Below are 25,585 nucleotides of genomic sequence, written 5' to 3'. Positions count from 1 at the left end.
AGGGCCTATGATTTCCTAGTTGTAAGACTGTGCATCTAAAGTCACTAAGTTCTGTCTACAAAGCAAGCCCACAATAAATGATTTAATCACCCCCAACAGTGCAAATCCTCCTCCTTTTTTTAGCTCCTTTTTCTGTAGACTCTTGGAACATTTGTTCTTTGGAGTCGTGGGGGTAAAATTTCTCTGCCTTCACATGTCAAGTTGTTCCTTATCAAATCCAGACATTTTATTTTATTTTTTTTTAAGATTTATTTATTTATTTATTTGACAGAGAGAGATCACAAGCAGGCAGAGAGGCAGGCAGAGAGAGAGAGGAGGAAGCAGGCTCCCTGCTGAGCAGAGAGCCTGATGCGGGCCTCGATCCCAGGACCCTGAGATCATGACCTGAGCCGAAGGCAGCGGCTTAACCCACTGAGCCACCCAGGTGCCCTCAAATCCAGACATTTTAAAATGAGATCGGATTTACTCATTTTGCCTTATAATTGTTTAAAGTTCAAAATTATTGTTTTAGCATTGCTGACTTTAGCTATCCAATATACAATTATAAGTACATAGATATCCTTTCCAACTTTTTTTGTAATAATATACAGATTTTAATAGGTAATTTGAATGATTTTATGTGTGTGAGTGTACACATGCATGATGAAGTGAAACAGTAATTTCCTCCCTTTCGGCTGATTTTGCTCATACTATGGGCACAATTCTCAGCTTTAGTCGACTGCAGATTGAACTATCCATGAATATTCATTCCACAAATATGTTATAATAATTATAAAATCAAATACTTCTAATAAATTTATAAATCATGGATGTTAAATCTTAACTCATAACTCTACTAAAATCTATTTTGCAAACATAAAACAAACAGCAAAATTCATATATGGAAAACAAAATGTTCCTATTTGAGTTGTAATCTTAGTTCCACTCACAAGATCAGTGTCCTTCCGTAACAGACCCTGAAGGATTTCAGATTTCAGTGTGACTTAGACTGAAACTCAGGCTTTAAAGAATCTATCTTATAGTCCTCTGACAAAGTAATTGGCTGGAAAAATTATAATAAAATTTTCATAAAGTTCATATTCATGAAGTGGCAAAAATTGCTTTTAGGAAATTATGATATTAATAATTTACACTCATGTCAATAGCATTTCCAAATAACTCAAACTCTACCTTGAAAATTATGGACCTACTTTGATTTTTCTCTCACATACAGACAGTTAAATATGCTGAGACACATTGAGATCAAGATACAGATTATTCATTTAAGAAGATAGCTCCATGTTTAATTAGAGATTTATCATCTTAACTAGCCGTACTATTGCTCTGAATTAGTTTTCCAGGGTTTGCAGAATTAAAGATGGTAAAAATTGATGAACCTTAGCTGTATTTTCCCCCGAAGGGTACAAACTTTTATTACATTTCAGATGCAAAACACAATTAGCCTCTAACCTAACCATGTTAATCTCCTTGAGTTAAGCTTATGTGTTTCTGCTTGTCTAGAAACTTTTAATGAAAGATCTATGTCTTTACAGCCGATTTTAATAACCTCTTTATTTGCATCTCTGCCCTTGTTTAGAGGAGGAGTTAATACAATAAGCTCTGGGATTACAGAACACTCTTTTAAAATTGAGGGTAAATAAAATTCTGTGACATTCAATTGGAGCAGCACTCAGCAGGAGATGGACATCAACAATAAACATTATTCAAGTTCCAAAAGTTTCCATGTAATTAACTAAGATGGATACATTAGTGCCATCCATTATATTCTATTCTTCAAACTCCACACTCTCGACCATTAAGTAGGGCCATTTTGACAAGACTGGATTTAAAAAGAAAATGATTTATTTTATAGATAAGTAGTTGTTTAAGGAAAAATTTTTTTTTCTCAGAAACAGAACCATTGAAACTTAGCTTAATGTTTTTCATAGCATATTCTCAAATGTTCATTTATGCCCAAACTGTATTTCTTGCTGAGCAAAGGTTTTGCTGGGGTAAACATACTCAGTCTCAAAATAAGAAATAAATGGTCATTTCTGAATTTCCTCACTGTGGCCTTCTTCAATGAAATAGCTAATAAATTGTTGGGTAACTATTGTAGGCATTCTAGTTTTATCCTGCAGAAAAAATTATGTCAATTAAGAAAAAACAAAAAGTGGGCGCCTGGATGGCTCAGTGGGTTAAAGCCTCTGCCTTCAGCTCAGGTCATGGTCTCAGGGTCCTGGGATCTCTGCTCAGCAGGGAACCTGCTTCCTCCTCTCTCTCTCTCTGCCTGCCTCTCTGCCTACTTGTGATCTCTGTCTGTCAAATAAACAAATAAAATCTTAAAAAAAAAAAACCAAATGAATATAGAAGGGAAAGAAAAAGAAAATCATATGTTTATAGATCAAACTATAGAAGTAACAAATGATTTCTGTGGTCCAGAATTACCCAAAATATAGAAACACAATAACCTGATTAGCTTGTCACGTACTGGTGGGTTAGCACAATGTCATCTGTTTCATTACCAACAGTGTACAATTATTTCCTCAAAATGAAATCAAGACATTGTGTCCCAAAATTACATTTTTAAATGGACTTACTAAAACTAAACGGATTTTTTTGGATATCCAATGGGAATTTTCCCAAAAATATCACATGTAGAATTGTGAAACATAGAATCATTTCGCTATTTTCGGACATATAGCACCATTTTTTTGTGGTCATTCAACAGTGAGATGCCAGTAGACAGAATCCATACCTAATTCAACCTCCTGCACTTAGCATGGATTCTAATATATGAAAACAATCCATAAAGATTTATTCAATATGGATTGAATACATGATTGAATCAGCAGACTTTCACCAACCCAACATTTACCTAGAATAAGAAGGAACGGAAAATAAATTTGAAAAACTTAATTTTCATAAAAGGTCGGCACAGAAATTTCAACTTCATCTAAGTAACTTACAAAGAATTGCTTATATTGTTGATATAAATTTTCTTGCCTCACGGAGATTCTTAAATTCATGTTCTTCAGTCAATAAAATCATACATGAAGCAGGAGCTGCACCACTTGCCACTGAACTGTGAGCAAGGTCTATCCTCTTGTGTTCTTTTCTTACATTACTTCATGATTCTTATAATGGACTCTGCCTGCAGGCTCCTTCTAGCCCAATCCCCAACTGCAGGCTATTTCCCACATTTTTATTGGAGGTAATTTTCGGCAACATGATGTTATCTTTGCCTTTCCCTAATGACACTTTCCAAATAGCTAGCATTTCATTGCTTCAGGAATCAAGTCCAAGCTACTTAGCACATCATTCAAGATCTTTCCCAAATGGGTCCCAACTTTATCTTCTTGAAATGCAACTCTAAACAAAATATAATTACTGTCTGCATATAAGGATATTCCCAAGAATTATAAATTTATCTTTCAGCCTTTAGTTTGTTTTTTTCCATCAACAAAATGTCTTTGAATTTCCAATCTTCTATATTCAATTGGCAAGCCCAGTTCCAATATCACCCATTCTTTAAAGCCTTCTAGAATCCTCCAGGCATAATTAAACACTTCCTATACCATAATATTTACTATGTATTTCTATGACAGCACCTACCATGTCCGATATTAGTGATATTTATTAGGTACTATATTTTGTACCTCATGTATTTATGCCTCTCCTTCTTCTGAAAGGAAAAAGATTCTCCTTATTCATCTTAAATGCCTGGCTTCTACAATAGTGTGCAGAGACAGAATGAGTTCAATAAATATAAATAGAGCATGAAATAAAGTGGTTACAAAGGACTTTGGGGACACACATATTTTGCCAAGTGACTAGACTGATGAACTCCCAGCAGACATGTGTAACTTCTTGAAGTCTTTTTCTCCCAGTCAGAAAGGGGGGCTCATACCAGACATGTCTCAGTGCTGTCTCTTGATGGTAAATAGTTTTCTGACCTTAAGTAAACACATACTAACTGGTTCTCCAAAACCTGGGACAGAAGCTGACTTGTCAACTGAGTGGACCATGGTAGTCTGCCTGTCAAACCTCAAGTAAGTATATTTTACCAAGATGGCTTGCACAGAAGAGGAAATCAGGACCAGGACCTGCCCACAGAGTCTTATTAACCAACTTAAAAATAAGTAGCTACCGTCAGAGAGAATTTATCTCTAACTCCATCCTTTTTTCTCTGTCAAAAAGATACACATTATTTAATAAGCTGAATGTAACATCACTAATCAATGGCGCTAAATAGCAGGAGGAAAGGAAAAGAAGGAAGTTCTTTCTATATGTTAGACTTTTAAAGACACATTTATTTAGGAAATGTATAATAGATCAGAAGACAACATTTCTTTTGAAACAAATAAGCTCTGTTCAGTCCCAAATTACTCATGAGTCTAGATCAGTAAAAATCATTTATATGATAAATCTGTAAGTTTTGAAATGAAATATTCTTCCTGGGTAATTTATTATCCCAATGAAATAATAAGCACTGTGTTTTACATGTATATTCTCTAATCTGCTGAAATTCCCTAGTAGATAATATAAGGATCCTGGGACTCACATTATATGCACAATTTGAATTATGACTGTTAGCCTTCAGTGCAGTAACCAGCTACAAAGCCAACATTTCAGCACTGATTACACTGGCTGTATTCTCCTCCTAAGATTTACACTCACAGACTCTGAGATGAAGTCTGCCATGTGTTAGATTTAATGTAGTTTTTTTGATAGCTACCGTCCTGTAAAATAATGCCCAGTGATGAGATGGTATTACAGAGTCCATTTCAGCTTAAAGAACAATTCATGAGATGCATTTTATACATTTTCCTATATGGAAGCAACAAAGAAATAGCTAAAATGTTAAAAAGAAGAAGAAGAAGAACAAGGAGAAATTTCTTCCTTCTTGCATTTATTTTTCTCAAAAATTGTTCTAGCCAAGAGAATGGGGCTTTAAGTTGGATGCACAGAAGTGAAGGGCAATTAAATGTGTGTCATTTATTTTACAGAAAGAAGCAGCCTTTATCACAAATCGTATTGCCTTTCCAGTCTCTCAGGAAAAAAAAAAAACACACATTTCACTTCGCCTTTTTCTCTTCAGTTATTAAAAATAAGCCCTCCAAATACAGAGACCAGACACAGTTACCTAAAGAAAAGAAACCGTCTAATCCTCTCTCCAGGCACGTGGAGGAGCTGAGGCTCCTTTACCTCTACAGCTTTGTTAGAGCCTCAATAACTGAAGCAAGATAAACTCTGACTGAACAAGCAATATGTTGATAGTGTCTGTGCAAAAGCTCCTGTGGTTCGGCCAGCTGGGATCAAACTAGAGCACAGTGGCCCTGAGCACCGCGGCTTCCATTATGCTGGCCTCATTCTTTCATCAGCGGTGTCCAAATACAGTCATTCTTGTCAATTTATGATGCATTTAGTTTAAATTTCTGCACAGAATGGGCTTTTAATGTGAGCTGTGTTTCCAAAGAATATGCTCTACAAAAAAAGCAAAATGTACACTTATCCCTTAATCATCTGGGATGGCAATCACCGTTACTATTATTTTTATTGCCACTAACCCTAATATCTGACATTTACATTGTTCTTTCAACACTGAAGAGAATTTTCATATTTTTCCTCTTGCTTATGAGATACAAGACAGAAACCTTATGTGTTAGAAGTCTGTTTTCTTGTTTCCTTTCGATAAATGAGGGAGATAAGAAAGAGAATGTACATCACTCGGCCTAGGATCATGACGATTACTTGCAGCATCTGAATTTTAAATTATTGCCAACTCCAGGTCCTATTTTATTATGTTATGATGATGATAAAACTGCATATCTAACTGTATATTAAATATCAATTATCAAACATCTTGAAGAACACAAATTCCAAGCATCCCAAGATAACCACTGTTATTTTGGTTTATATAGGTATAGATCAATATTCATCTGTATATTTTTATATACGTACACAGTGAAAACAAGCACACAAATATAATCATACAAACCTATAAATTACTTTCTCAATTTTTATAGGATATCTTCATATTCACATTTTGCATGCTTGTTCTATTACTTTCTAAGGATAAATGGCAAGATGTACAACTTCTGGCTTGAAGAAATGGGTATGATTGTAAGGAATCTAATAAGCCTATCGGCCTGCCATTAAATCACCCAGTTCCTCCTTAAAATCTTATTTTCTTGGAGAGCTTTCCTCTACTGCACCCACTATTTAGAGAATGGCCCTAAATGGGGTGATATTGTTAGATCAGAATATAGTAGCTACGTAGGTCCTTCCCACAGATTTAGGCATGAAACACTGGCACTGCGCAGTATGTACCAAACTTCAAACAAAGAAACAAAATCACTCTGCAGATACTACTTGGTCAGCTGAGCACCTTCTCCATGTGCCTACTCAAAACTGCCCCTAGAGGGGCGCCTGGGTGACTCAGTGGGTTAAAGCCTCTGCCTTCGGCTCAGGTCAGAATCCTGGGATCAAGCCCCACATCAGCCTCTCTGCTCTGCAGGGAGCCTGCTTCCTCCTCTCTCTCTGCCTGCCTTACTGCCTACTTGTGATCTCTGTCTGTCAAATAAATAAATAAAATCTTTAAATAAATAAATAAATAAATAAATAAATAAATAAAGGATCAAAAAAGAAACAAACAAACAAACAAAAAAACCTGCCCCTAGAAGTGGAAGGAAAAGTAAACTGTAGCAGCGGCAGTTGGAGGAGATTTGGGCTATTGCTCAGGTTTGGCTGAATTAAAAACGTAAGTATGAAGCAGACATTTAGTAAACACTGAAATTAAAGGATGTTTACTATTATATTTATATAAGAAAAATCCTAAGTAAGAATTCTTATTTTGTGGCAAGCAATACTCTTAAGTACTTTGCCTATCTTGCTGCACATAATGGTCACAATACCCTCATGAAGTGTTATTTTTTTCCCCCCAAGATTTTGTTTATTCGTCAGGGAGAGAGCATAAGCAGGGGAAGCAGCACACAGAGGGAGAAGCAGGCTCCCTGCTGAGCGAGGAGCCCATGTGGGGCTCGATTCCAGGACCCTGGGATCATGATGAGCTGAAGGCAGAGGCTTAATCCACTGAACCACCCAGGTGTCCCTGAAGTGTTATTTTTAATTGTTATTTACCCAGAAGCAAAGTTAAGCTTAAGGAGGTCAAGCGACTTCTCAGAGGACTTCAAGCTAAGGAGGGATAGAGCCACAATACAAACCAAGGCAGACTGACACGAGTCCACATACTCCACCAACTTGCTATTTAAAACATGTTTAGAATTTTCCTTCTCTTAAAAAAGAACAGAATATTCCTCTAAATAGTCAGATATATAGAATATAGAGAGTATCTTCAATAATAAAAATTGCTAATACTTGTAAGTTATTTATTATTTACCAGGAGTTCTTCTAATATATTCTGAATTGCATTTAAAGCATTTCGGGGGCGCCTGGGTGGCTCAGTGGGTTGGGCCTCCACCTTTGGCTTGGGAGGTGGTCTCAGGGTCCTGGGATTTGAGCCCCGCATTGGCTCTCTGCCCAGTGGGGAGTCTGGTTCTCCCTCTGCCTCTGCCTCCTGCTCTCCCTGCTTGTGCTCTCTCTCTCAAATAAAGTTTAAAAAAAAATTTTTTTTTTTTAAAATTTAAAAATTAGAGCATTTTGGCCAGGCATCTGCGTGGCTCTGTTGGTTAAGCGGCTGCCTGGGGTCTTGGGATAGAGCCCTGTGTCAGGCTTCTTGCTCAGCAGGGAGCTGCTTCTCCCTCTTCCTCTCCCTGCCGCTCTGCCTTCTCATGCTATCGCTCTCAAATAGATGAATAAAGTCTTTTAAAAAAATTGAAAATAAATAAAGCATTTAGGCCAATTTTACACATAAAAAGACAGGCATAAGAGGGTAAGTAACTTTCCCCAAGGTCTCTCTGCCAATAAGTGGGATACACATCCAGGCAGCCTGGCCTAGCTCAAAGGGCTTAGACACTAAATTACAATGCTTCTTATTAATATTCATCTCAGTGTAAATATTTCCCACCAGAAAGTAATTGTGTAAAATACCATCTAAATACACACAATTAGTCTAATACCCATAGAGGCTACAACTAAAACCAAATCTTAACTTTTAGGGTAACAAGAGAATGAATATATAATGATTGACTGTTATGCACTGAATTATTTCTCTTCAAAATTCACAGGTCGAGGGGCGCCAGGGTGGCTCAGTGGGTGAAGTGTCCGCCTCTTGGTTTCCGTTCACGTCGTGATCTCAGGGTCCTGAGATCCAGCCCCACATCAGGCTCCCTCTCAACAGGGAGTCTCTTGGGAATTTTCTCTCCTTCTCCCTCTTCCCCTGCTCTCTTTCTTTCTCTCTCTAAAAAAAATATAAAATAAATAATTTTTTTTAAAAAATTCATAATTTGAAGTCCTATCCCTCCATGTGACTTGTATTTCCACACAGTGCCTTTAAGAAAGTAACTAAGGTTGAATGAGGTTGTAAGGGTGGGGCTCTAATCCAATAGGATTAGTGACCTTCTCAGAAGAGCCACATGTATGTAGGAGAAAGGCCATATGAGGACACAGTGAGAAAGAGGCCAATTGCGAGCCAAAGAGAGGCCTCAGGGGAAACCAACTCTACTGCCTCAATCTTCAGCTTCTAGCCTCCAGAACTGCGAGAAAATAACTTTCTGTCATTTAAGCCATGTAGTCTAGAGCATTTGGTTATGGCAGTCCTAGCTAAGACATTGACCAACCCATACATAAATCTGGCAACTTAGGAACAGCTAGGTATGAGAGAGAGAAGGTTTGAGAAATAATTTCAAAACCTAGTTAGAAGGCTAGTGAAACATTTCCAGAGCAAGAAAGGATACATTTCAGTTTCTCCCAGCATCCATCCAAGTTTTTGCCTTAAATTCCCAGTATGAACACACATGCTTTACAGTAATTGTGCGAGCTATAATGCACCTGGTTAAGACAGTAAAGAACTACTTTTCTAGTTGTAGCAACATTTGGTGACAAAATAGCAAGTTCTGCAAACATGGGAGAGACAGATTTGATTTGTAAACCAAATTATATACCTTTTAATTTTAAGATCCCAACTCAACTCATGAATCTTTCATGTTTGGTAATATCCTGTACATTAGAGATTGAAATTTTGTTGTGGTATAACAGTGTCTGTATATGTTCAATTTCCATTACTCTTAATGAGTGTTCTGCTCAAACTGGTTTGTAAAAAGTTCACGGTGTGAAATGCATTTTGATTTTATGTAAAGATGAGATTCATCTTTCCGACTTCAAGCACTGAACAGAAAATAAAATGTGTATTTTAACACTATAACCATTTCTTACTACCAAAAAAAAAAATTAACTAGAAGTCTGCTATAATTTTAGGAAGTACAACTTATTCAATTTGTAAAACTTTGAAGATAAGGTGCTATAATTTACAGACAATTTACTAGCTCTAAATCCTGCTTGAACTATAGTTTTACACTGACTGATTTTCCTAATCTATGCTCTAGCGTGTCAATTTTGTTGTCCACTCTAACAAGAAACATGGTCAGTGATGCATAATAATATCAGGTTTGTGGATTTGAATAGACATGACATTCTGGAAAAAAAAAAAAAACTTCTCCTTAAAATATATTATTTGAATTAAAGCATTTAACAGATTTGTTCTACTTAAGACATGGGAATAAAAAGCTGTTGTCTATTTTCAAATTTAGTTAAACTGGGTATGACACTTATTGTTATTGAAGATTTTATTTATTATAAAGTATTTGATGGACACTTTTCAACTAGAATGCACCAAAGTATTGTTCCTTTGTATCTTAGCATTACACTGTGAAATCCTTATTGCCAAGTTTTTCTTTAGCACCACATTACACAGAAAACCGGTACTGCAAGAGAGGACGATCTCTTTTTTGTCACTTCACAAAGTACAATTAGAGGTTCACTAATTATTGTTTTATACTTCACATTATGTGGATGGACAAATGGATGCATAAGAGAATGGAAGAATGGATAGTTCATGAATTTTAGCGTGTACACGTCTACCCTAGGGCTTTCAAAAGTCTGCATAAGGTAACACAGCTTAAATACAACTTTAAATAATCAGAAGCTATTTTAATAGAATAAAGTATAAGTAGACTAAAAATAATTTACCTGAATTAGTAACTATTAATAGTTATTGTTAGCAATTATACAATAATCTTATTAAATGACTCATCTCCAAACACCAGTTTGAAATTATATTTGAAGAATTTGTTAATCGTAAGCATATATTGGTGTATAATAATTTAATTATTTAAATTTAATGAAACATATATTTATCTCCAATATTATATCTACTTAATAGGAAGAAAAATTAAAGATATATTAAACCAGTAATATGTTGGTCAATTAATTACTGGAAAAATACTTATTTTTCTTAGAGAAATCATTATGCTTTCTGATTAATATCTTGCTTAATAGAGAAACCTTCCGATTTTAGTCAGTAACTACATAATTAACCTAAAATAATTTTCTTATAACCATTTAAGTGTCTAAAATTCTTTAGGTCTGTGATAAGAATCTTGATTAAGATAGCTTATATCATACTGTGTATACATGTCATAAGTCTTCTGTTACCTGCCAAAAGAATATCCTTCTGTCTCTTTATCTCCCTCCTACCCTCCCCACACAAGCCTATCTTTCAGTCTTCTTTTTTTTTCTTTTTCTATTCAGTACTCCTTCCAAATATTTCTTACTGAAATAACTTTCTATAGGACTAGAAGAATAGTATCCTATTAAAATGAATTCATTTTGTATCTGTAATTGAGTCCTATTGTGTTAACACTGAAACTGTTCTACAAAGGACTTTTGAACCAATCATACATGCAAGAATACCTGTGGCACATTAATGATCTAGTCTTTCCAGAACTGCATGATCTGTTACCTGGCAATTTTGATAATGTGATTTTCTTTTTTTATAGGATCCCAAAACCCAGAAGATAATTTCAAATATTTGTCTTTATATTTTGGTTCTTTTAAAATAGGTTGTATTAATTTTTCATATGGCCACAAATGACTCTTATTAGTGAGGTGAAGATTTATTTATTTCATAATCTATAGCCCAGGATAATTAACAGTGTACTTTATATGAGAGGGGTAACATTAAGATTAATTTCATAGACAGCAAAAATTCATTTAGGTTTAAAAATGTATATTGCAAAATTCTATAAACTTTAGAAAGCTGGTCTTCAGATTACAGATTTTTTATAGCATACAAAGGAAAGTAGATTGGTTGTATTAATTAAATTGGCTTCAAGCTTTCTAGAGGTCTCTAATAACTTTTTCTAAACTCATAGTTTGGTGTTTTTTCCCTTACACTTGCAAAATTGAAATTTCTCTCCTAATGGCTATGTTTCTTGAACTTTTTCTCTATTTTCCCCAAAGAATCATAAGATTCTCATTTGAAGTTGTGTGAATATTAGATATCAGTGATGACTTGGTCAAGCAAGTTTTTATGTTTAATAATGCAATTTCCTCTGTTTCAATTTTATTGCTTCATGTAGAAAAGATTTGGATATGATTTAAAAAAAGAGAGCTGTAAGAAGTAATAAAAACATGTGCCTTCTAAAATCATCATCTAAATAGTTAAATAAAAATACTAAAATATGAGGTATTTTATATTAAGTTCCATAGCCATATAATATTATAGCCAAACTAATGCTATAGATGTGAACACTGGTATTAGTAATCCCAGACCCTACCAAGACGTCAAGGACAATATATATATCAGACAAACCCATCCAACAAAACTTTGATCCTTCGCTTTGTTATTTGCTATCTGCTAAAAATGTTAAACAAAAATGTAGCCAATTTTATAGAATAAGAGGGAGTGTATTGAAAAATTAAGATCTCTCAACAAGAGCTGTTCTTTTGGCCCACTTCTCAGCATTCCCATGAGAGTCTGTCTATATGCACAGGCTGCCCATGAGGACGCTTCTAAAGTCTTCTCCACCAGCTCAAGACCTTAATGCCACTCCCAATTCTCCTTTCCTTCTCATCCCACTTTTGCACTGTCATATTATTCTCTTATTTCATTTAAATATGCCCCTGAGATACCCTTCAGAAAGGTCTTTTCAGATTGCCACGATTGCTTCCCTAGTTAGAAACCGGAACATCTCTCTACAACCAGTGTTTTAAAAGGTCTCCTTGACATTAATGTCTTCACTCTCTAGTTTCACTATTGCCATCTTCCTCTGTGCTATGAGCTTTCTGAAACAAATTTAAATATCATGCTCTCTTGCTTACAAAACTTGTGCTGGCCCCTGGGGATTTTAGAATAAAGTCCAAACTCCTTACATTCTTGTCAGTTCCATCCAAGAACCTTTAGAACAAACCCCTTCATATGAATATATTTTGCTTTTACTAACCTTGGTTATTCAGCACTGATAGAGTTTTTTCCCTCCATACCCAGGACATTCCTATTTTTCCTCTAAGTCCAGTTCTAATATAATTCCCTTATTTATAAGAAACCCCAACATGCCAGTCTGAGTATATTATATCTTTATAAATCACACTGAATTGTGTTCTCACATATCTCTCAAATATACCTTTAATGTATTGCATGGTAGGTAGAATAAATAAACTCCACTCCATATTTTTGAACACTTTGAGGTACAGAACTTGTCATAATTGTCAATGAATTTCTAATACCTAGTATAGTTGCTGAAACACAGAAGATTAGACAGGAAATGACTTATCTTGCCAGGATACAGCTGTTAAAATATTTTTGCTAATAAAATAGTCTTTAAAAATGACAGAAAATGCAATTTATACGTAAAGTTTATTTGCACACAGATCCCCATCAGTCTTTGGGAGAACAATTTCACAAATAAAAATCTAGAGATAAAACTACATTCCTTTGCATATAATCTTTGCTTCAGAATACAACTGAGGAAAAACAATGAGGTTGATCTCACCTATAAAGGCACTGAATTTGAGCTTTCTGGATAAAACAAACACTGACAGCTTAACTTGGTGTTTTTAACCTGAGTCCTTTATCTATCTCATTCTCAAATGCATCAATCTGAACCCATTTTTTAGCACTCCCTGCTCACTAGTTTATGGAAACAGAGTCTCCTCTGTGTTGCTAAGGGCACAAGTCAGGACAGCCCCATTCAAGTATTATTAAATAACTTGGGTTCTATCTCTATATGTAAACAATAATCACAAAACATGTCCACTTTGTGTTTTGTACCTCTTGATGAAGAAAAACCTTTATGTACTTCATTTGTAAATTTCAGATCAGCTTGCTGTCCAAGCTAGGCTCCCCAGGGAGCAGATTTCTAAATGGAGATTTGAAAACAGGACATTTATTAGGAAATGCTCCTGGTATTAAATGCCTATGAGTGGGAGGAGAGATTGACCATAGTGAGAATTTGAGCAGTGATACGATCTAAACAAAGATCACAGCCAACTCATAGAGAACTCTGATGATATCGTAGGCCCTCATAGTTATTCCCATTTGGGTCAAAGGCACCAGGACATTACATGCTCTGTGATAACGAATCACTGGAGGCAGACTTCCACAGAAGAATGTCTGACTTTGAACAAGGCAGTTTTCTTTGATGGACCGTATTTTAATGGACCCTCATTTAATTCCAAGGAATTAGAGAAAAACTATTCCTGAAAATTACCTGGGTTGTACATTAACCATAGCTAATAAATTTTGATTTGCTTTTATGCTGGGACTGTTTCTCCCATTGCCTGTCTGTCTGTCTGTCTATCTATCTACCCATCTAAAGTATTAATATGAGATAAAGAGAAGTCTTTAGCTAAAAAAGTTAACAATATTATAAGAACTTTGTAATATAATTATTACAAGTGGTATGCCAATTTAAAATTACTTTATATAAATACATTTGGGTTTTATTCTTTCTCTGTCTTCCTGCCAGAATGGATGAGAGATGGACCAGATTAGTATGTTAGTATGTTAGAGTTTTTAGTTGCAAGGTTGGTTTATGATGATATATATATATATATATATATATATGCCAACCTGATTTTATATATATATATATATATATATATATATATATATATATATATATATATCTGAGCCAAAGGCAGATATATAAAAATATATATATAATTTTTTTTTAAAGAACTCTCCCCTCAACATGGGGCTCGATCTTAAGAACTTGAGTTCAAGAGTCACATGCTCTGCCAACTGAGCCAGCCAGGTGCTCTCAACTGTTATTCAAACAATTTGATATATCAATTTAAAATGAGAGTTAAGAGACGGTCCAAGGTGATGAAGTAGGAAGATCCTGAACTCATCTCCTCCCTTGGATAAGCCAAATCTACAGTTACATATGGAACAAACACCTTTGAAAAAAGATCTGAAAACTAGATGAATAGCTTCTTCACATCAACAAAGGAGAAAATGATCACATTGAGGTGGATAAGAGAAGCAGAGATGTGGTCTCACCAAAACCTCAGAGCAGATGCATCAACTCATAATCAGGAGAGATCTCACAACTCTGGAAATCCTTTTTGGGGAGCAATGAGTTTGTACTATACATCAGGCAAACCAACTCTTAAGACCTGCACCAGACAAGCCCCTAAAACATCTGGCTTTGAAAACCGTCAGGGTTTGTGTCCACAGTAGCCAAAGAGCTATAATGAACTGAGAAACATTTCTGACAGAGCTACATGCAGACTCACTTGCCCCAGGGTTCAGTGTAGAAGCAGCTGTTTGAAAAGTACCTTGAATACATTGAAGGAGATTCATTTGATAATCTAAAAGTGTATGCTGGAGGGGCAGGGTCCTGGTGGAATTCTCTCCAGGGATATATTAAAAGTGTTGAAACAAAACAAAACAAACAAAAACGTCCACCAAAGAATACTCTGCCCCACAAAATTATTCACAATTGAAGAAGTAATAAAGAGTTTTTCAGAAGAGCAAAAGCTAAAGGAGTCCATTACCACTAAACTGGCCTTAAAAAAAGTGTTAAAGGTACTTCTTTAAGCTGAAAATAATGGGCAGTAATTAATAACAGAAAAACATATGAAAGAATAAATATAACGGTAAAGGTAAATTTATAGTCAAGGTAATGGATTAATCACATATAAATGTGTATGAAGGTTGAAATGCAAGAGTAATAAAAGTAACTTTAACTATAATAATTAGTTAAGGGATATATAAGTTGAAAAGATGTAGGATGTGACATCCAAAACATGTGTGGTATGGTAGAGTGAAATATGTAGGGTTTTAAAATATATTCAAATTTAAATTATCAACTTATAGTAGACTGTTGTAAGTTGTTGTAACTAAGCCTCATGATAGCTACCAAGCAAAAAGCTATAGTAGATACACAAAAGATAATGAGAAAGAAATTTAAGCACACTATTAAAGTCTCAAAGCAAAAAGGAAGAGAGAGTGAAAGGACAGAGAAAAGACAAAACATCCAGAAAATGATTAAATGGCAATAGGAATATACTTATCAGTAATTACTTTAAATGTAAATGAACTGAGTTTTCCAATCAAAAGACACAGAGAGGTTGAATGGATTAAAAAAAAAGAAAGTCCCACCTATATGCTACCTATAAGAAACTCAGTTAAAAGCAAAAAGACAGCTGGGGTAGCTATACTTACATGAGAAAAAATGTTTTATTTTGGTTTTTTTAAAGATTTTATTTATTTATTTATTTATTTGACAGAGAGAGAGAGACAGCGAGAGAAGGAATATAAGCAAGGGGAGTGGGAGAGGAAGAAGCAGACTCTGTGCTGAGCAGTGAGCCTGATGTGGGACTCCATCCCAGGACCCTGAGATCACAACCTGAGCCAAAGGCAGACACTTAACAACTAAGCCATGCAGGCACCCACAATAATGTTTTTAAAACAAAAACAATAATAACAAAGAAGACCATTACATAATGATAAAAAGATTAATCCAACAAGAGAATACAACATTTGTTAATATTTAAACTCCCAACATAGAAGCATAATATATATAAAGCATATAAATATATAAAACAAATATAGGGGCGCTTGGGTGGCTCAGTTGCACAGAGCATCTGCCTTCAGCTCAGATTATGATCACAGGGTCCTGAGATCGAGCTCCGCATTGGACTCCCTGCTCGACTGAGAGCCTGCTTCTCTCTCTCCCTCTGTCTGCCACTCTGTCTACTTGTGCTCTCTCTTTCTATTTCTTTGTCAAATAAATAAATAAAATCTTTTTTTAAAAAAGTTTAAAAAAACACACAATATAAATATATAAAGCAAAATTTGATAGAACTAAAGAGATAAATAGACAGCAATACAACAATAGTAAGAACTTTAATACCTCATTTACATTAATGGATAGATCATCCAGATAGACAATCAGCAAGAAATCACAAGCCTTAAACAATATTTTAGACCAGATAAATGTAACAAATATAAAAAGAACATCTTAGATTTGATGAAATATGGTATTAATACCAAAATTGATAAAAATAACAGATTAAATGGGTCTGATAAATTTATGAATAGCTATGCCTATGCCCCTATACCAAATTTGTTGGTCAGTTGATTGTAAGTCAAGATATAGTTTTCCATATTAGAAGTTCTATAAAATAATTGTTAAATTTTCATGTGCTCCAGATAAATTTGTGCAGCTTAACTATTCTATTATTAATATTATTCTTTACCACCTTTTTTATGTGCAGATGTATCATATATATAAAATGGGGAAAGAATATCTCCACCTACTGCTAGTCCAGGTTTTAAAAGGCATTTTTTATTAGTCTTCCCACTGGGTCTTGACAGTAAAAAGGAACTTCTCCTGTGCTCTTACCCTTACAGCATTGAAAGAGCACTGGTTTTTTGATGTAATTGATTGTAATTCAAGCTAAAAAATTATCTGGGTAGCAAATAAGGGTAGCAAATTCAGATTTGATGAATTCTTCAAGGAAGGTTATTTTCTGTCCATTATGTTTCAAAGCCCGGATCCCTATAGTTTTACAGGAAGTAGATAACACATTTTGATTGAGTTAGACTACTTTTACTCTATGAATTCTGACTTATAAAAAAAGTTTAAAACAGTTGTCCTTTAAACATTACACAATGTGATTATTGAAATTGTATACTGGAGTTAAAACAATTAATATGTAAAAGGCAGCTTCTTTCTCGGTTTCAAAATAAGAAAAACTGAGCTTTCAGGCACATTTTTTTTTTTTTTTTTAAAGATCATTTCAGCAGTGTCAAGCTGTGAAGCATCTACAGCTCATCTGCATATACTAATTTTCATCCAAATTGTTATGGTGCTGACCATCTGGATGAATGAATGCTACAGATGACTAGCCAGGTCCTTTCAACAGTAGCTGAAGTTATGCCTGCTGCTATGGAAAAATATTTTTTGGTTGATCCTTAGGAAGTCCATTTGTCAACACACTGGAAAATGGATATGTGCCTGGATATGTTCTACATAGATTTCTCTGCTACACATTAAGTTATTTTCCTGAAAACACTATGAACAAGGCAGTCAGTTCCTGATTACTGGTAAACAGGCTAAAGAACTAAGCTTAAAGTCAGAGTACTTGGTTTGAATTAGGACTTAACATTTTTCCTAATTTTTGTCTGTGAGGCTGTTGTGTATATGTGTTTGTGTTTGGGGGGGTGTTGTTTCTGTGTGTGTATGTGGCAAATCTAAAGTTCTCTGAACTCCAGGATCTCCATCTTTGGATGGGAATCAAAACTGTTACAAAAATTGAATCAAACAATGTAAATAAAACAAAGTTCTAGCTCTTTGTTTATAAAGACTAATAATATTGATAAACTTTTATATAACTTGATCAGGAAAATAGAAAATGCCAACTTGAAACCATAACACTCCTAGAAGAAAACATAGGGGAGATGCTCCTTGACAATTGTCTTGACAATGAAATTTTTGGATATGAATCCAAAAGCACAAGCAACAAAAGCAAAAATTAACAAGTGGGACCCCATTAGAGAAAAAGCTTCTGCACATCAAAATAAATGATCAACAAAATGACATGACAACCTATGGAATGGGAGATAATATTAACAAATCATATATCTAAGTATTAGATATAAAGGGTTAATATCTAAAAAAGAAAGAAGTCCTACAACTCAATACCAAATAATAATAATAATAGTAGTAATAGTAATAATAATAACTATCTGATTAAAAATAGACTAAGGAATTGAATAGATATTTTTCCGAAGAAGACATTCAAATGGCCAACAGACACATGAAAGCACATTAACTTTAATGATCAGAGAAATTCAAATAAAAACCACAATGAGATATCACCTCTCACCTGTTAGAATGGCTATTATCAAAGAGGTCATAAATAATATATGTTGCTGACAATGTGGAGAAGAGGGAACCCTTGCACACTGTTGATGGAAATGTAAATTGGCACAACCACGATGGAAAACAGTATGAAAGTTCCTCAAGAAGTTAAAAATAGAACTAATATACAGTCCAGCAAACCCATTTCTTATATCCAAAGAAAATTAAATTATTCTAAGAGACATCTGTACCTCCATGTTTGCATCAACATTATTTACAATAGCCAAGACATGGAAACAATTTAAATGTTCACTGGGATGAATGGATAAAGAAAATGTGGTATATATACAATGGGATATAGTCACACATAAAAAAAAAACAAGAGGGAAATTCTGCCATTTACAACAATATAGATAGACCTTGAGGGCATCATTCTAAGCAAAATAAATCAGATAGAAAAAGACAATATTGTATGACTTCAGTTATATGTGGAATCTAAATAGCCAAATCCAGAAACAGCAGAATGGTAGTTGCCAAGGACTAAAAGTAGAGAAAATAAGGTTTTGGTCCAAGGGTATAAACTACCAATTACAAGATCAGCAGATTCTGAGAATTCAATATCCAGCATGATGACTATATATACTATACCAATGTATATTAGTAACTACGCTATGCTAACAATACTATATTATATACTTGAAAGTTACTACAGGAGTAAATCTTAAATCTCTCATTATAAAAAGAAGTAATTATCAGGGGTGTCTGGCTGTCTCAGAGAGTGGAGTGTGTGACCCTCAATCTCAGGATTGTGAGTTTGAGCCCCACATTGTGCATATAGAGTACTTAAAAATAAAATCTTTAAAAAAAGGTAATTATCTGAAGTGATGGATGTGCTAACTAACTATTCTGGTAACCATTTTGCAATACATATGTGTATTAAATCATTTTGCACAATATCATATGTCAGTTATATTTCAATAAAGCTAGGGAAATAAGAAAATAGAGAAGGTCAAATAAGGTTGAATATAAATACATAAAGCAATGGCCATATTTAAATTCATAAATAGCCACTAGAACTAATTTACACAAATAATCATGAAAATTTAGATGAATTAGTCAATATTCTAGAAGAAATAAATTACCAAAATTGACTTGTGATGAAAAAGAAAGTATGACTAGTCCTATAACTGTCCAACAATATAAATATGAGGAAGAAGCTCAACCAGACTCCTGAAAGACTACAGAATTTTACTGGTAATCAAGAAAATATAAATCAAAAAGTTATCCTCTACAGATATTATCTTGTAATTCCAAATAATAAGGACCTGAGGTAATGGAAACACTTATCCTAGTAAGAGTGTAAGTTTGTACAACCAATTTGGAGAAGAAATTCATTAATATTTAGTAACACTGAACATGTATGTATCTCTCAAGGTAACAATTCTACTTGCAAATATCTGAAACAATCTTTTACAGGAGCACAGGGGCCATGTGGTAGAATGTTTTCTTCCAGTACTGTTAATAAAAAAAATAAAGGTACAATGCTAATGGTCTCTTAGTAGAAGAATAGATAATTAACCAGCTGTTTATTCATTCAGTGTAATACAATACAGTAATCAAAGTACATCTTCATATTAATATGGGAAAATATCAAAAATAGCATGTTGACTAAAAAAAGCAAGTCAATAAAATATACATGCCTCATTATGCCATTTCTCTATATTTAAATATAAAACACACTCATAACATTCTAATATATATATATACCATATCAACTTCCTGATAGTCACTCTCACACATATTTCACTCTATCGAATATAAAGCAAATAAGACAAACATTAACATTTGATTGTGTATTATGTCTGTCATATTATGACTATTCTTTTGTTTAAATAGTTTTAATAATTTAAGAGGAAAATAATTTGTGTAAGAAAAACACAATAGTGTTAAGACTCATTCATTCATGAGTACTTAAACTGATCAAAGATTAAATAAATCATAAAATTAGACCCACCCCTAGTATCCGGTTTTTATCTATCCAAATTTAATATCCTATTAAAATGAACCAGTCATTTGAAAAAAAAAAAGTTTTATTCTATGATCTGGGTCAAAAAAATGTTTAAGATGAAAAAAAAATGTATAAGATGAGCTTACCGTACCACAATATGTGAGAATGCAAGGGAACTACAAGAGTACTGGAGCCTGGTAGAAAGAAGGCAGGACTGTGTCTTATGATTATAGAAATAGAATAAGTTAGTTAGTGGCCAACAGCTATTCATATGCATTTTTGATTATGTACATTTTGCCCATGAAAGCTTTTTGAAAATGGATCTCTTCTTTCTTTTTTTATTTTTTTAATTTTTTTATTTTTTATAAACATATATTTTTATCCCCAGGGGTACAGGTCTGTGAATCGCCAGGTTTACACACTTCACAGCACTCACCAAAGCACATACCCTCCCCAACGTCCATAACCCCACCCCCCTTCTCCCAACACCCCTCCCCCCAGCAACCCTCTGTTTGTTTTGTGAGATTAAGAATCACTTATGGTTTGTCTCCCTCCCAATCCCATCTTGTTTCATTTATTCTTCTCCTACCCACTTAAGGATCTCTTATTTCTTCCCTGTCCACCCATATCCCTGAATAATGCTCCAAGGAGGTAAGGAGCAAGCATTTGACCCACACTAAACCATGTCAGCAATTTCAAACTCTATTTACCCTATTTTTTCTTTCACTTTTCAGTTGGTTAAAAACATATCTGGGCCTTTTAAATAATCTGTTGATATGTTTTACTTAGCCAAGGCATGATAAATAAAAAATCATTTTCAAGAATGGCAGCTAACTCTTCACCCATAACTTATATCAACAAGAAGGAAGACGTAGTTACCTTTCATTTGGGAATGGCAGATGGACACGATGGCCCAAATTCTTTCCTAACAACTGCAATTGCCACTATGGTAGCAAAAGTTTAAATTTGAGAAATGGTCTGTTCATTTTAAGAGCCTTACTATATTTGGAAGAAGCAAAAAAAGGAATACACAGAGCAATCAATGTGTCACTGGATAATTTAGTTTCAAAATAAGCTCATTCAAGCATACTTAGCCTAAACCCCCACTTGCCTTCATAGTCAGAGACCATCTTTAAATTTTACTGAAGTTGTTAAAGTATAAACTGAATGTTCATACTCAAAAGAGTGAGTCAAAGACAGAGAATACTATTCCTACTCATGTCCACATTCTGCCTTTGAGGATATAGTTTCCTTGTCTGAAGATCAGTCTCTCACTTTCATGAGTAACAACAGGCGACAACCATTCCAGTGTGTCCCAGAAGAAATAACAGAACCAATGGCTTCAGGAGGATAAGTTTAACTAGCCTCCACGCTGAGCTATACATTGTCACCGTGAAGATCCATCCTAGTCTGAGCAAATTTAGACATTAGACCCATTTCAGTAACAGTGTTGACTTTCACCCAAGGCCTCCGATCTTGGTAAACAGAGAAGTTTAAGGAAATCCCCTCAACCATTTGTGTTTCAGAGAAAGACGTACTGCAAAGAAACATCTTACCTACATGACGAGATGAAGCACACAGATGCTCCCCTTATTTACCTATGGCAGGGCCAGACATAGACTCTTTAAGTTCTCACTTTTTTTCCCTCATAAATTATTACCTGAACTATTTTGTCCCCACTGCTCAGTCAGAACAAAATGCTTGTGAGCTAAACTTTCCCATAGGGTGTTGTTGGACTTAGACCCACCCTCAGTCAGAGTCAGCATATAACTCCGAAGAATAGGCTGACCTAAGAGTAAAACATCCTCTCATCCACTGTCCTATCACAACATTCTTGCTCACCACACTTCCTCATACCTGGATCCTTCTAGTTTTGTTGACTCCTCCCTATTAAAGAAGAACCTTTTAGTTGACTGACTTTTGAGATGCTTGCAAATTGCATGGTTAAAAAATATTTCAAAAGTTTCCATCCCCTTAATGCAAAGGTATCCTTCACCTTTCTTGCAACAATCTTGTGAATAAAGTCTCTTTTCTACCTAAGTCTTAAATTGTTTAGTTTAGTTTAGTTTTTAATTTGACACCAGTGATAATACCCTGTGGAAGAAATTGCTGGTTCCCCCACCCCCAGGAATAATTCTCCATTTTCTATAGTTAGCTTTTTTGTAAAAACTTTGAAATATCATCCATATTTTTCAGAATCCCTCATAATTTAATATAATCATATAACAAAATCTGGGCAATGGGTGGTAAACAAAACTGGTATTCAAGTTATAGAAACTGTGAATAAAACTATGTGTTTTTCTCATTCATACTCTTTTCTACTTTTTTAATTTAATTTAATTTTATTTATTTGACAGAGAGAGAGAGAGAGAGCAGGAGAGCACAAGCAGAGGGGAGCAGCAGAGAGAGTGGGAGAGACGGTCTTTCTGCTGAGGAGGGAGGCAGATGCTGGGCTCAATCCCAGAACTCTGCGATCATGACCTGAACCAAAGGCAGATGCTTAACCAACTGAGCCACCCAGGTCCCCCTCTTTTCTCCTTTCTGTTAGTGGAGCATGAATGTGATGTCTGCAAATAGAGCAGCCACATTGAACAATGAAGTATTAGTCATGTGCTGAAGATTATAGAACAAGATAGAAGGAGCTACTGTTTTTTTTGGGGGGGGCAGTTTTATCACTTGCAGCCAAATCTAATGCAAGTTAAGCCACTTAAATTCTCCTTTCCCTCACATAACTCTACTAAAAGGTTTTTGGAAATATTGAAATCTTTGTTTCCCTTACTGAATGATGATTTTTAGAACTGTGGGGGTTTTTTTGTTTGTTTTTTGTTTTTGTTTTTGTTTATTTGTTTGTTTTCAAGTCAAGCACAAAGAATTGTAAGTGAATTTAGTAGAGTAACAGTTCCTAGAAGTTGGGATAAATCAGCTATTGATTTAAGTCTTTTTCTTTGTTACAGTGTAGTAAATAATTACAAATAATCAGAAAACAATGGAAATGGGCTCCTGGGTGGCTACCAGTGGGTTAAGCTGCTGCCTTCGGCTCAGGTCATGATCTCAGGGTCCTGGGATCGAGTCCCGCATCGGGCTCTCTGCTCAGCAGGGAGCCTGCTTCCCTCTCTCTCTCTCTCTCTCTGCTTGCCTCTCTCTCTGTCTACTTGTGATCTCTCTCTGTCAAATAAATAAATAAAATCTTTAAAAAAAAAGAAAACAATGGAAATGAACAACAACTAATGATTACTCTGCTTAAAAAATGCTTATTCCCTATTTATTAGCCTGGAACTAAAAATGACTTCATTGAAAAGAGAAGAATTCTGACATTGCCGTCCATTAGACAGCCTGCCTTTTCACACATGACTGACTATGGGTACTATTTTATTTCTCCCTAATTCCCAAAGACTTACCCAATCTCAAAGACTTACCCCAGTCACAGCAAAAATCATATGCAACAGAAATGTCAAATACAGTTAATTAGTATTCAAACATCAAAATCAAAAAAGGCAGCTGTAATATTACAACATCGCAGTGCGTTCACATCACTGTAAGGCCACAAAAATGATTGAAAGTAATCTGAGCACACTCTTACTTTTCATTCTTTTACCTCTGAGCTAAAAAATCTCATTAAAATTCAAGCATGCACACCCACACCATAAACTTGAAGACTACAGGTTCTATGGACCTATGTCAGTAGAAAGAATATGACCTATGTCATACTTATTTAAGTATGAAAGTTCACCTACTATGACCATAAATTAAAATAAAAAGAATATAAATATTTCTATATATGTATTATTTTTCTTAGCACATGCACCCATAAACTTATATATTAATGTTAACTTTATTTCCCTTTCAAGATACAGTTCTTAGTTCTGAATATCACTAGTTCAAATTATAAATAAAGTTATGGTCCTTTAAAATTAGAATAAATTCATGAAACTAATTATTTAGATCACAAACATTAGTATAGTTAATAGATACATGTCAAAGGTTACTTAGTACAAAGTAAAGAACAAATAATCCAATCAAGAAATGGGCAGAGGACATGAACAGACATTTCTGCAAAGAAGACATCCAGATGGCCAACAGACACATGAAAAAGTGCTCCATATCACTCGGCATCAGGGAAATACAAATCAAAACCACAATGAGATATCACCTCACACCAGTCAGAATGGCTAAAATCAACAAGTCAGGAAATGACAGATGCTGGCGAGGATGCGGAGAAAGGGGAACCCTCCTACACTGTTGGTGGGAATGCAAGCTGGTGCAGCCACTCTGGAAAACAGCATGGAGGTTCCTCAAAATGTTGAAAATAGAACTGCCCTATGACCCAGCAATTGCACTATTGGGTATTTACCCTAAAGATACAAACGTAGTGATCCAAAGGGGCACGTGCACCCGAATGTTTATAGCAGCAATGTCCACAATAGCCAAACTATGGAAAGAACCTAGATGTCCATCAACAGATGAATGGATCAAGAAGATGTGGTATATATACACAATGGAATACTATGCAGCCATCAAAAGAAATGAAATCTTGCCATTTGCGACAACATGGATGGAACTAGAGCGTATCATGCTAAGTGAAATAAGTCAAGCAGAGAAAGACAACTATCATATGATCTCCCTGATATGAGGAAGTGGTGATGCAACATGGGGGCTTAAGTGGGTAGGAGAAGAATAAATGAAACAAGATGGGATTGGGAGGGAGACAAACCATAAGTGACTCTTAATCTCACAAAACAAACTGAGGGTTGCTGGGGGGAGGGGGTTTAGGAGAAGGGGGTGGGATTATGGACACTGGGGAGGGTATGGGCTTTGGTGAGTGCTGTGAAGTGTGTAAACCTGGTGATTCACAGACCTGTACCCCTGGGGATAAAAATATATGTTTATAAAAAATAAAAAATTTAAAAAAAAAGGTTACTTAGTACAAGGTAAATACACACACACACACATATTGAATATATATGAATTCAAATTAAGAGTGTCATAGGCAATACATATTCATGACTAAAATGACATAAATTCAAGTTCAAATGAGACAGTAATTTCAGCATTCCTAATACTCATTAGTTTATTTAAGAATATAATTCCTAAAGTGATTTTGAGTGACATATAGTTGCCTGATAATCAGATTTTACTTTTTTTTTTACTTTTATAAGCAGCTCTACAACATTACATCCATTCCAGTTTACAGTAAATCTCACCTAATTAATACACCAGTGGGAAAAAGAAATATACCCAATTAAGTCATTGTCCCAATTATTAAAAGCCTATAGGAAAATACGCTAACTGACAATCATTTTTCCCCAAATTTTAAAATAAAAAG

At 34.8% G+C, this 25,585-nt stretch overlaps 1 protein-coding gene and 1 long non-coding RNA gene across 2 annotated transcripts in view; one reads left to right on the top strand and one right to left on the bottom strand.

Annotated features, from left to right (window-relative positions):
* NEGR1 (neuronal growth regulator 1) overlaps nt 1-25,585 on the bottom strand; it is an 851,338-nt gene that overhangs the window by 628,087 nt on the left and 197,666 nt on the right. The gene's annotated exons all lie outside the window — the stretch shown is intronic.
* LOC116601032 lies at nt 414-15,013 on the top strand. The gene is made up of 3 exons (XR_004289899.1): nt 414-424; nt 5,116-5,120; nt 14,918-15,013. It is a non-coding gene; the product is annotated as an uncharacterized LOC116601032 (long non-coding RNA).

The sequence above is a fragment of the Mustela erminea genome, chromosome 10 (assembly GCF_009829155.1).
Source record: "Mustela erminea isolate mMusErm1 chromosome 10, mMusErm1.Pri, whole genome shotgun sequence".
NCBI classification, from domain to species: domain Eukaryota; kingdom Metazoa; phylum Chordata; class Mammalia; order Carnivora; family Mustelidae; genus Mustela; species Mustela erminea.
This window is presented reverse-complemented; position numbering and strand designations above follow the sequence as displayed.